The sequence below is a fragment of the Microcaecilia unicolor genome, chromosome 2, assembly GCF_901765095.1.
Source record: "Microcaecilia unicolor chromosome 2, aMicUni1.1, whole genome shotgun sequence".
NCBI classification, from domain to species: domain Eukaryota; kingdom Metazoa; phylum Chordata; class Amphibia; order Gymnophiona; family Siphonopidae; genus Microcaecilia; species Microcaecilia unicolor.
In genome coordinates, this window is record NC_044032.1 from 103,111,019 (window position 1) to 103,124,749 (window position 13,731).

Genomic DNA, 13,731 nt, shown 5'->3' on the forward strand with positions numbered 1-13,731 from the left:
GCTTGCCATCTGGGGAGTTACCGCTGCGCCCATCCCCTGAGGCACATCCCTTCCAACGTGTATCACACCAACCCCCCTCCAAAGCGCATCACCCCCACCACCTTTCCTCCTAGCAAGGGGGTGCATGGAGCAATTGCGCAGCTGTTGGATCTGCCGGTCCCCAGCCCCGGAACAGGAAGTAACGTCATAGGAGGCAGGGAACCAGCGGAGCCAACAGCCACATGACTGCTCTGTGCGCTCTCTTGCTGCCTGCACCCGGGGTGGACCACCCCTACCGCCCTTCCCTTGGTACGCTACTGATACAAATAATTATCAAGTAAACACCAACCAGGATACAATAGCAATCAAGAAATATTCAAAAGAAAACAAAATCAAAAAAGTGCTACGTAAAACAACCAACAACTAAGAAATAAGATCCAAGAATAAAGAAACATTGTAACAATAGAAAAAAAAGAAGAAAATCTTCAGAGAGGTACACCAAGAAAGTTCACTTCATCAGCCTCCCAAAACAGTGAGCATATGGGATCGTACAACTACATTAAAATCTTCCCTAGACTTTAAGAAATCTTCCAATTGTTTAGGGTCAAAAAATTGAAATTGTTTACTCTCAAAAACAATAAAACATGAATAAGGCAATCTAAGCACAAAGCTAGTGCCCATGGCTTGCACTTGAGGCCGAAGGGCCAAGACAGACTTGCACCTCATCTGTGTCTCTCTCTTGCTAAATCAGGAAAAAACCTAATTTTAGATCACATAAATAGCGTATCCAAAAATCTAAAAGAAAGTCTCAAAATATTATTATGATTCAACTCTGGGGCAAATGTCACTACCAGCGTAGTTCTCTGTGTAATAACTTCCAAGGATGACTCCAGGAAAGATCTTGCACAGCCAGGCCTCTCACTCCCTTATCATCCAGAATGTGTTGAGCCCTAGTAATTGGAGTCAATTAATCTAAAGGTATTCTTAGAACCTCCATCATATATTTCTTAAATATACCCAAAGGTAAAATAATAGAAAACTTAGGAAAGTTGAGAAGCCACAAATTGTGCCTCCTGGCTTGATTTTCCAGGTACTCCAAATGTCTATGTGTATACAACCTATCTTTAAGAATGGCTTCTTCAAAAATTTTACATCGTCTGTGCCCTAGATTTTAAAGCATCCATTTCAGAGTGCTGCCAACCTGTCACTTTGGCTTGGGTCAGAACAGTTTCAGAAAGAATCACTATCCCCGGGATTCTATATAGTGCACCTTAATTTACGTTCCAAAGTCAAAGTGTATTCTATAGCAGTGTGTGTAACTTAATTGATTAACTAGCTAATTAGTGCTTTAAATTGGATGTTAACAAGCAAGTCAGCACTAATTGACATTAAGATTTATGCACACAACTCACTGTATTCTATAACGTTTAAATTCAAAGTCACATAGTTGAAAAGAGGGCATGGTCATGGGCAATTCTAAAATCTATGCGCTTTGTTACAGAATACACCCGCTCTACTCCTTATTTAGGCATCAGGATTTACGCCAAATGGCCACAACTAAATTTGGTCGTGTGGAGAGGAGCTTGGCGAATTCTATATACTGTGTGGAAATTTAAGACCACGTGATGTATTGAGAGGTGCAGACATGTGACTGAGCATCTCTGGGGTCCCACACCCTACTGCAGCTAATTGTCTTCTGAAACCTCCCTTTTTGAGTCGGAAAAGTCTTGGTGTGGTGCAAAAATAGTTCATGGACAAATTTTTAGCTCCAAATATGAGTCATATGCCTGGGAAAGCACCGAAAACTGAGTGAGAGAGGCCACGAGTCAGTGATGCCAAGATGACATCGGTAGAGATTTCCGCAGATGCCTTGTTTACTCTACTGCAGCTTCAACAGTTAACGGATGACAGAATTGGAAGTGTGACTGACTGCTGCGGAGGAAGTGGGAAACAAGGCTGACATGAGGCTACTGGCACTAGAGAAATGGGTTAAAGAATAGGCTGCTCACCTCAATGATTTGGAAAATAGATCCTGGAGGGACAATCTCCAGATAGTGGGATGAGAACCCGCCTTGAGAAATGGTTGCATATGGAATTCGCTTTATCTGACAGCGTTGACCCATTATATTTGGAGCAGGCCGACAGAGTGGGTTGACTACAAGATGGTGGGAATCGCCCATGAGTGGTACTAGTGAAAGTGCATAATCATGTGCATAAAACTGAAATCCTCAGGGGATAACAACAAAAACGTGATTCTCTGCAATATGATGGAGTCCCAGTGCACATTGCCTTACAAGAATGGAAGTACCGTTTTGGCTCCATTTGCTCAGAGATCCACAATTTGCAAGTCCGATTTCTATTCCTGTACCTGGCTCTGATTAAAATATATCATCAAGGCCAATGGTGCAATTTTAATACCACATAGGATGCCTAGGAGTGCTTAAAAGAACTTACTCTGAGGGACACAAGCACCAAAGCTAGAAGTTTTTGCTTTATTCTCTTAATCTGTACAAAAGCTCATGCTTGGTTTAATGTAATATGTAGCTGGGTTGTAATAATCTTGGGGACACATTGAACTAGCTACATGGTTCTTAATATATTAGGGCCTGAAGCCTTGAACATCATTAGTGGCACTTCTGGATTCCGTCTCATATATGTGTGGGGGAATTCTTGTGGGGAATCCGAGGGGGAGAAGTTAATGTGGGTTACTGGTGGGTGAGACTAGGTTGGGGAATGGAGATATATGTTGGGGAGTGGGGAAGGGAGGGGTCTATAGCTGTGTGAGAGATGCTGTGCAGAGCGAGTGGCTGCAGGTCTGTTCTCTGTATTTTTGATTTGACCAATCTCCCTTGTGAGGCTGAGCACCCGATAGCGCCTGTACTGCAATCGTTATCACACTTACCAGACTATGAATAAGGTACCATTAGAATTATCTCATGAAATGTCTGTGGTATCAATTCCCCTGTAAAGGGCACCAAAATACTGGGAACCCTGAATAAATACATCAGTCAAAAAAATGTCACGGAAAAACATAACATATCAAACCAAAAAAGAAGAACTAAAAACAAATATTTTACTCAAATTTTATAAATCTCATTAATATCAGTTAAATTTTATATCAGTTATTAGATTTTGTCAGATTTTTATAAAAGTTTTATAAAATTTTACATTTATATATTTTTTATAAAGTTCAAATTCATATAAGTCACACAACAGTAGCATAAAAAGGATTGACATAAAAGATTACATATATAGACTTATAATATCCATAAAAGATAAGAGCTTGTATAATGGTTTGATATGTTTTTCTGTGACATTTTTTTGACTGATGTATTTATGATTGTTTTATCTGTGATGTTTCAGTATAATTACTAAAATTTGTTATAGATGTCTTAGTTAATTTACATATGAGGATTTGAAATTTAAATATCTTGATAAATTATTAAATGTATGGTTTTATTGTAATTTTTATAAATGTTTTGATATTTGCAATTTTTTAGACCCCTGAGGAAGGCTGTTATAGCCGAAACACAGGCTGTGTTGGGTCTTAATAAAGTTTTATTGGAGCATCTTATCCCGATGTGGTGACTGATCACTTGGAATTGGTTCCTTTCCAGCCTGTTACTGCTGTGATCTTCTCCAGAAGCCAGTTCTGATACTCCAAGTGACAGCCCCACTTGCTGAGGGCTGACACAGCGTTCTGAGAAACCTTGAGAATATGCTGTTCAGCTGGATAGCTGCCTCTTGGTTGTGAGGGAGCCGCCCGCTCCTCGGGACTCAAAGATGCCCCACTCAAACTGCCGCCTGACACTCCAGCGGTAGGAATAGGAGAAGATAAAGTGAAACTGAGCCGCTAGCACCAAATACTGCTCCAGTGTCATCTGCCGCATTGAGGGTGTAGAGGAGACAGCAGGGGGAAACCCACGAGTCTTAGCTCTCCTCTTCCCCATATCGGCCTGAAAGCCCAACAGGCAGTAGCAGCATGTCTGCTTACCATGGCACCATCTTGGATCTATCCTTGTCAGACAAATCTAATTAATTTCTTTCACTGGGTGACCAGAAAGTTGGATTGAGGGACAGTGCTGGATGTGGTGTACTTAGATTTTAGCAAAGCCTTTGACACAGTTCTGCCCTCGGTATAGGCCCTAAAGTGACTGACTGGATTGTTGAGTGGAAGGTGACAAAGGATAAATGGAGCTCCCTCTTAGGAAAGGGATGTTACAAGTGGTTTGCCACTAGGATCAGTCCTTGGTCTGATTCTTTTTAACATTTTTGTAAGCGATATTGTGGAACGCCTGTCTGGTAAGGTTTGCCTCTTTGTGGATGATACCAAATATGGAATAGGGTAGACACCCCTGATGGTGTGCATAACATGAGGAGGGACCTAATGAAGCTTGAGGAATTGCCCAGAATTTAGCAGCTCAGATTTTAATGCTAAAATAGGCAGGGCCATGCATTTGGGCTCCAAAAATCCAAGGAAGCGGTACAGTGCAGAGGGTGAAATACTTCTGTGCACAAAAGAGGAGCAGAACTTGGGTATGATCAAATGTGATGATCTTAAGCTGACAAAACAGGTAGAAAAAGGCCACAGAAAAAGCCAGAAGGACCCTTGGGTGCAAAATGAGTGGAATGGTCAGCAGGAAAAAGGAGGTGATAATGCCTCAGTATAAGTCCTGAGAAGTCCTTATTTAGATACTGTGTACAGTACTGGAAACTGCACCTTCATAAAGATATAAACAGGATGGAGTCAGTCAGGAGTGGCTACTAAAATGGTCAGTGGTCTTCATCATAAAGCATATGGGGACAGACTTAAAGATCTCAAAATATATATTTTGGAAGAAAGGCAGGAGAGAGGAGATATGATAGAGATGTATAAATAGCTCTATGGCCTAACCCCCACATTCTATATATGGCGCCTTAAGTTGTGCTCTCTAATTTGGCTGCATGGCCAAATTATGTTCACAACTTAATTGATTAACAAGCCAATCAGCACAAATAATTGGTTCTTAACAACCAATTAGCAGCACTAATTGGTTTAATTAGAATTTATGCACACAACTTTCTAGGCATATTCTACAATGCGGTACATGTAAATTCTAATGTGCGCAGTCAAAAAGGGGGCATGGCCATGGGCATGTAATGGGCAGGTTGTGGGCATTTCATAAAACTATGCGAACTATTATGGAATACACCCGATCTGTGCCTAACTTAGGTGCAGGTGTTTCGGCCTGGTTTTTGGTGGCCTAAATGGGTGTGCCTAAATTTTTGTTGCAAAAATGGCACGTAGGCATATTTTACAAACTACGCCTAATTTTACGTGTAGTTTATAGAATCACGCTAACTGTGTGGTTTTATGGTGCCAATTTTTAAGACGCCATTTATAGAATTTGGCCCTAAGTGCACAGGAGGTGAGTCTCTTTCAATTGAAACAAAGATGTAGAATGAGCATAGGATGAAGGTGAAAGGGGATAGACTCAGGAGTAAACTAATGAAATACTTTTTCATGTTAAGGGTTGTGAATGTGTGGAATGCTTGCCGGTGAAGGTGGTGGAGACAAAGACTATATCTTAAGTCAAGAAAGCTTGGGATGAGTACATAAGATCTCTAAGGGAGAAGAAGGGATAGTAGATGGTATGGATGAGCAGACTAGATAGGGAGATAGGCCACATGGTCTTTATATGCCTTCATTTTTCTGTTTCTATGTTATCAGCTTACATTTAGAACCACAACCCTTGCACAGCAAGGCAGCCAATGCACATTAACATTTCTGAGGGAGAAGGAAGAAAACTGACAATTATGAGCAGTAATATTGGACTGTAGCAGAGTTTGTTTTGATCACTATCATTTTCTTGGTATTGTACATGTTTTGTTTTTGCAAATAAAAGATACTTAAAAAATAATATTAGTGAAAGAAAGCAGCCTTGTTGGACATCTGGGAAATGTTTTTCCAAGAGAATTCACAGTTACAAAATAAAGGGGGTCTTTTACTAAAGAACAGCAGATCCCATTTTATTCCTATGGGCCCTGCTGCAGATAGCTCGAGCTAATCTTTAGTAAAAGACTCCCAAAACTTATTGCTCTCTGTCAATGAGAAATGTTTTAAACTAGGAAAAGTCAGTGCTCTGTAGGCCTGTAATATATAGTTGATCAAACAAAAAGGAATGATCGATTGTATCAAAAGCCACAAATGTATTATGTAGTACTAGTAAAAAAGGCCCATTTCTGACACAAATGAAATGCACGCTAGCAAGGTTTTCTTCGGCTCCCCTGCAGCCACCCATGTCCAGCGACCCTCCTCTCTCCCCTGCTCCCCTCCAGCCACCCATGTCCAGCGACCCCCTGCCCCCCTGCAGCCACCCATGTCCAGCGACCCTCCTCTCTCCCCTGCCCCCCTCCAGCCACCCATGTCCAGGGACTCTCCTCTCTCCCCTGCCCCCCCTCCAGCCACCCATGTCCAGCGACCCTCGTCTGGACATGGATCAGCTGTGAGGCATTTTTTTCCCCGGGTTCTGAAGTTCACATCATAATAGCTACGGTGATGTCAGCCTGATCTACGGAGCCTAGCAGACCAACTCGGAAGGAGCCACAGTCCCAGGCAGCAAGGCAGAACGTTGGAGGTGAGAATTATTATATAGGATTAATTATCCAGTACTTCCTTTAATTTTTAGGTAATCAAATATTGAAGACATGCAAGTCTCAGCATTACATACATTTTTTACTAAATCCTCCTTGACAGGGTGCAATAGATGACTAGTTTTCAAGAAGTCTGCTAACAGAATCAAAATTTATTTTTCAATAATTTTAGCAAGGTATGGCAAATTAGAAACTGCATGATAATTTGTCACAAGAGTTACACTTCACCTTTCAAAAGCAAGCGTACTAATGCCTTTTAAAGACTGATAGATAAGTGCCTGAGTGTAATATGGCATTAATCACTTTCAGTAGAAAGGGAGCAAAAATATTGCTAGCAGTTCTCTCAATCCAAAAAGGACAATGAAGACCCTGATGAGATCTTTGAGAACAATAATTCTGGCTCAGACAATACCACAGATGCAAAGCTTTCCCACTGGCAATCATTACAAAGGGTAACCATAGAAGGCAGAGGTAAATCTTTAGGTACTTGAGAAAAGGCTAAAGCAATTAGGGCTATTCAGTTTAGAGAACAGACGGCTGAGGGGAGATATGATAGAGCTCTATAAAATAGTGAGTGGAGTGTAATGAGTAGACATGAATTGCTTGTTTATTCTTTCCAAAAATACTAGGACTAGGGGGCATACATTGAAGCTGCTAAGTAGTAAATTTAAAACAAACCACAGAAAATGTTTCTTCACTCAGTGTGTAATTAAACTCTGGAATTTGTTGCCAGAGAATGTGGTAAAAGTTAGCTTAGCAGGGTTTAAAAAAATGTTTGGATAATTTCCTAAAAGAAAAGTCCATAAGCCATTATTAAGATGGATTTGGGGAAATCCACTGCTTATTTCTAGGATAAGCAATATAAAATCTGCTTTACTGCTCTGGGATCTTGCCAGGTACTTGTGGCCTGGATTGGCCACTGTTGGAAACAGGATACTGGGCTTGATGGATCCTCGGTCTATCCCAGAATGGCAACACATATGTTCATATATTCTTATAAAAACTTCTACCTTTCCTTGAAAAAAAAATCTGCTAACTCTTCTTCTGTACGATGATCAGAATAATTTTTCTCTACAGCACTCTATCTGGTTAAACATTTGACCATCTGTGGAGGAACTGGCATCAGCTGAATAGAATGAAGTATAAGCAGTGAGCTCCAGTGAACCACACCACAAAAATAAAGAAATCCAAGTCCATCGGTGGATAAATGCCTGGTTTCCCCCATAAAGAAACTCTCTGTAGCACTCAGAGATGGTAGGTGATGGCAACAAGGAGGAAAATGGCAGATTTAAACACCTATGAGGCTCATTTTCAAAGCACTTAGCCTCCCAAAGTTCCATAGAAACCTATGGAACTTAGCCTCCCAAAGTGCTTTGAAAATATGCCTCTATGTCTACCAGAATATTAGGACAGAGCTGGCAAGATCCTAACATAGAGGATGATGCTGTGTGTGCAAGTGGAGATCTTAAAAAGTGTGCATAAGGTCTGGTGTATCTCACAGGAGCAGTTGCTCATCTGGTTCAAAAAAACTGAGGAAGGACTTAGCAGTGGTGTATGGAGAGATTAGGGAGCTGGTGACAGAGCTCAGGGTGGATATGGCAAAACTAGGTCAGAAAGTGGAAGAGAGCAAAAGTTGGGTGAAGGTGTTTGAAGAGTGGGTAGATTTTAAGTAAGAATCTTGAAAAACTTTAGGAGGCTCTGCCATAATAGTTTGCTTATCTGTAAGATGCCTGAACTCCTAGAGTATGGAGACTCAAGCCACAACAGTGGAAGTATGCTAGGTGGTTCTGCACCAGGGAGAGCAGAAAGTTCAAGTGCCAGATATAAAATTGAATAGATCACATTAGGCAAAAGGCAATGGCCATTTGGCCCCCAGAAAGAGAATCTACCAAGAGATATCATCATTTGCATTAATAATTTTGTTGTGAAAGGGCAAATAGCTGCATGCAGAGGACAGATTTAAGTGGGAATGGCATCAAGTGGCAGTATATGTAGACTTGGTGAAAGTCATGTTACACCTACAAAAGGACTTCCGTCACAATCAAGCTGAAACAATATGAAGTCATATATAAATGGATCTTCCCATTTGGCCTGTCATCACAATGAGTGGCACAATCCGATGGGTGACAAAGTTTTAAAAGTTAGCATAGGAATTGAGGCAGGCTTGGGACGAGTGAATGAGAGATCCAGGGTGCACGAGGTTCAAATGAAATGGCATAACACACAAATGGCAGCAAGCATCAGTGGAAGAAGTCAGAAGTGGAAAAGCTAGTAGATTTTTCTCAAGGAAGAAGTAGAACTTCTTGTTAAGTACCTAAGCAAGTGAAGACACTGCACACACAGTGTCGATCCACGAACAAGCATCCTTCCGCAGATTACTGAAGACCCATCTGTTTGAGACAATTTACGGAAAAACCAAAACACATAGAGTCCACACTCACTTACATCAATGCATCACACATCCACTTATGATCTCTCATCCCCCCTAATTCCACATTATCCATACATATACTTACAGGAATATGTACACCATGTGCCTCTGTGTCTTAACACTGCCCTTAAGCTTCCCATTGTCTCCTCCCAAAGTCTCCCTGTTGATGTCCCATTGAGATATTCCTAATGATAATTCGATTATCTCGCATAACTTGTACAATGTAACCCATAACCAATTTGTAACAACTGTTTTCTCATTATTCATATCTTATTGTAAGCCACACTGAGCCCGCAAAGAGGTGGGAAAATGTGGGATACAAATGCAAACAATAAATAAATAAATTACTGTGTGAATACTTCTATATGGACATGAAATGGGCAAACATGGGCAGGGGTCTTGAGTATACCAGAAATGAAAGTAAGATGCTTGAGGAGACAATTTGGGGTAACTGAGTGAAAGTGAGTACAGTGCGAGAGAATGTGGGATAAAGATGTATAGCAAAGATGCCTGACAGTGTGAAATTGGCTATGAGGTGTAGATGAAGAAAGTGTTGTAGGGATGAGGGGATGTGTGAATAAGGTGGATGAGTTTCTGTGTGGTACATCAGTAAGTGTAAGCTGGTGTGAGGGGAGGTGTGGTTATAATATTGATTGGGCATGTGGGCATGTGTAGGGAGCAGAAAAGAAAGAGGCAGCTGTTTGGGCGAGGTCACTCCTTTCTGACAGACTCTGGGGCCCTTTTACTAAGCCGCATAGGAGCCTACGCGTGCCCAATGTGCGCCAAATTGGAGTTACCGCATGGCCCTTGCGGTAATTTCAATTTTGGCGCGTGTCCGCTAGGTGCATCTGAAAAATATTTTTTATTTTCTGGCGCGCAGCAGCTACGCGCGTCAAGTGGCATTTGATGTGCGCAGACCATTACCACCCGGTTACCGTGTGAGACCTTACCACTAGGTCAATGGCTTGTGGTAAGGTCCCAGATGCGTGGCAATTTTCATTTCGCTGCACATCTGTTTTCGGCAAAAAAAAGCATTTTTTGTAGGTGCACTAAAAAATAATACTGTGCACACCCAAAACATGTGTCTACACTACTGCAGGCCATTTTTCAGCACACCTTAGTAAAAGGACCCCTCTATGTTTATGTTTATTCCACACTTGATATACCACCTTTCTTTCAATACAGTCAAAGTGGTTTACATATACTATTTTTGCAGGTACTTTTCTGTCCCTAATAGGCTCACAATCTAAGGTTATTTGTACCTGGGGCAATGGAGGGTTAAGTGACTTGCCCAGGGTCACAAGGAGCTGCAGTGGGAATTAAGTACAGTTCACCTGGATCTCAACCCACTGCACTAACCATTAGGCTGCAGTGGGAGATTTGGCAGCTGAGTGATCAACAGATGGGGAAGGAGGGGATGGGCGAGTGAGATAAATTTTGAGAAGGGGTAAAGGTAGAGGTTTGTTCTGCTGGTGGTATTTTGGGGTCAACTGCAGTTTTAAAATGGCTCAGAATGTAAAAGGGATGGACATGCAATGCTGTGTGATGAATGTCAAGGTTTGGGCTCATGGTAGTAAAAGAAGGTTTTTTATGCAGTAGGAAAAGAACGCAGGAACATCTGCTAAGAAGCATGGCCTATCTGCATGTGTTTCCAGGAGCTAATCTAGAAGAACCAATAAAAAAGTAAGAGAGTGTGTGTGTGTGTGTGGGGGGGGGGGGGGGGGGGGGGGGAGTAAGGATTCTTATTTCAGGAAAGAGTATATGCTTATCTTCTCTTAACAACATTCAAATTATAAGAAATGTACCTGTTAACACGAAATGATTATGTCATAACCACACTCTGTAAGCCACTTTGAGCCTGCAAATAGGTGGGAAAAGGTGGGATACAAATGCAATAAATAAATAAATAGAAGTAAAAATAGTACATAGAGATGATAAGGAGCATTATATAATTGTGTTGGGGGAGGGGGGCAGGCATTGGTCCTGGCTGTTTATTTGTCCTCAGTGTGCAGCAGGGGCAGATTTTTAAAGAACTGGATGATAAAATTTTGAATTTAAGTTCAGATCCTCTACTCTTGGGGGGGGGGGAGGCTAGGGAGTGTTAATATGACAAATTCAGGTTTGGATAAACTTAACGGAACCTCTGGGGGAGGTGGAAGTCAGAGGATGAGAGTCGAGACTAAGATCTGTAATGAAATCTCTTCACTTGTTGGACACTTGGAAATCAAAGCAAGAGAACAGAAGAGATTGCATTCATTATGCTTCTCCACATGATTCATACAATAGAATTGATTTGTTAATGATGGAAAACTTATTATTACAGAATGTTCAAGAGGTGAAAATATTCCAAATTACTTGGCTGGGTCATGCACCTGGAATCTTAAGGTTGGAGCTAAGGGTGCTGGAGCTGGGCTTGGTAGAAGCACATTTTAGATTGTCTATCCCCAAAAATACATGTGGAAGAGACCATGTGTGGGTACAGGCCATCACTTTAGAAGAGCAGGGATGCATGTGTAGGTCTTCTAAAATTGACATATTCCTGCCACCAAGAATACATGTTTAAAAAAACAACACACATGCATGAACAGGAGACACCAGAGGCATAGCTAAGTTTTGACATCAGGGGCAGCAGACTTATGTGAAATAGGCTCCAGTTTGAAGCTGAAGGGCCAGGAGAGAGGGGGGGGGGGGGGGGGTTAAAATCCATATAGGCATAGGTGGTCGGTGACTCAGATTTTTGAAGAGGCTAAAGCTGGGATGAGGCTAGGGCAGGGTGGAGTGGGTGTGGTAGGTCAAGTTTAATTCCTTAGGGTGCTGACACCTGTGTCAGCAGTAAAGGAACAGTGGGGCACTTTTGAACACAGCAGGGAAAGAACCCCCCTTCATTATATTGCTGTGGAACAACTGCATTAGCTATTCCCCCCCCCCCCTCCCCGTACCTCTGTTACTGGTGGTAATGTGCACACAAACATATTCCATTTAATTATGTGCCAAAAAAAAGCATTGTAACAGAAATCCTGTGCCTTATAGCAACCAGAAAATGTTTTGCCCATGAATGTTTTTGGTAGGTTGCCAAACGACCACAAAGCATCAGATGAACTGCCCTTTAGTTTATTGTTGAGTTGCCAAATATGTTTGGAATAGGTATTATCTATATTAGCTGTACCTAATTGTTAGAGCAGCTGGCTGAGAACTAGGGAAGTCAGGGTTCAAGTCCAACTGCCACTCCTTCATGTCTTGGACAACTCATTTAACCCTCCACTGCCTTAGGAACAAACATTGATTATAAGCCCTCCAGGGATAGGAAAACACTTACTGTACCTGAATATAACTCACTCATTGAGCTACAACTGTGAATGGCATGAGCTGAATTCAAATCCTAAATCCAATATTATTTATTTATTTATAGCATTAGGCATACAGGGGTCCTTTTACAAAGCAGCGGGCTGAAAGGGAAGTACTGCCAGGCTACCGCAGCAAACTGACAGTAGTTCTCCTCCCCAGTGCGCATGATATCCGGCGCTACAAAAATACTTTTGTAGCACTGGTGTGTACCCGGCATTATGAGGCAGTGCCATGTGCTGCCCAGTTACTGCTGGGTTAGCGCGGGAGCCCTTACTGCCACTTCAATAGGCGGCAAATGCTTCACTTGCTGCACAGCCATTTCCTGAAAAAAACCCCCAAAGACCTGCCTTTTAATCGCTGCAGTAAAAGAGGGCCTCAGCAGGCCCCCTTTTGCCGCAACTTTGTAAAAGAGGCCCACAGAACCTTTAAAAAGCCACTCAGAACCTATACAGCAAATCTATTGTACCATAATAGCATTAATTCCAGGGTTCACACAACAAGGGCCTAACTATGTTAAGTTAGCACCATTAACATTTCAGTGGGCAACAGAACATCAATACACTTATTGAGAAAACTAAACAAGCTGGATTAGTATGGATCAGTCCCATACAGACATTCAGTACCAACAGATACCTGAATACACACAGACCCTCACCAAGTATAGAATATATAATCATAAATGAAAAACAGAAATATGTAGACAAAAATTTACCTGAAAACCCCATGAAGCTAAACTCTGCATACAGTACAATACCAGAGAAATACAAAATTATGCATTGTCCTCTATACCATGCAAAATACAGAAACATCATATGTAAATTTCAAAAACTAACACATTCCACTCACTAAATTAAAAATTAACAAATAAAAACAAAAAAAATAGAAAATATGATGATACCCTTTTATTGGACTAATTAAATACATTTTTTTCACTAGCTCTCGAATGCCAAAACCTCCTTCCTCAGGTCTCTAAACTATCCTGAACTGAGGAAGAAGGTTTTAGCCTTCAAATGCTAGTCAAAAAATATATTTAGTCCGATAAAAAGTTATCTTTTTTTCCATTTTCTGGTTTATTTTTATTTATTAACCTTTACAGTGGACTAATATGACCTCCACAAAATTTCAGCCTAAATTAAAAATAAAATTATATTTTCTACCTTTGCTCTCTGGTCATTTAATTTTTAAATTGTGTATGTCACAGTCCCTAGTTAATGTTTTCCTGTCTTCTCTTAGGGGCCCTTTTACTAAGCTGTGGTAAAAGGGGCCCTGTACTAGAAGCGGTGGCCGTTTTTGCCATGTGCCAGAGCACCTTTTACTGCAACAGGTGAAACTAGCCAAAAATG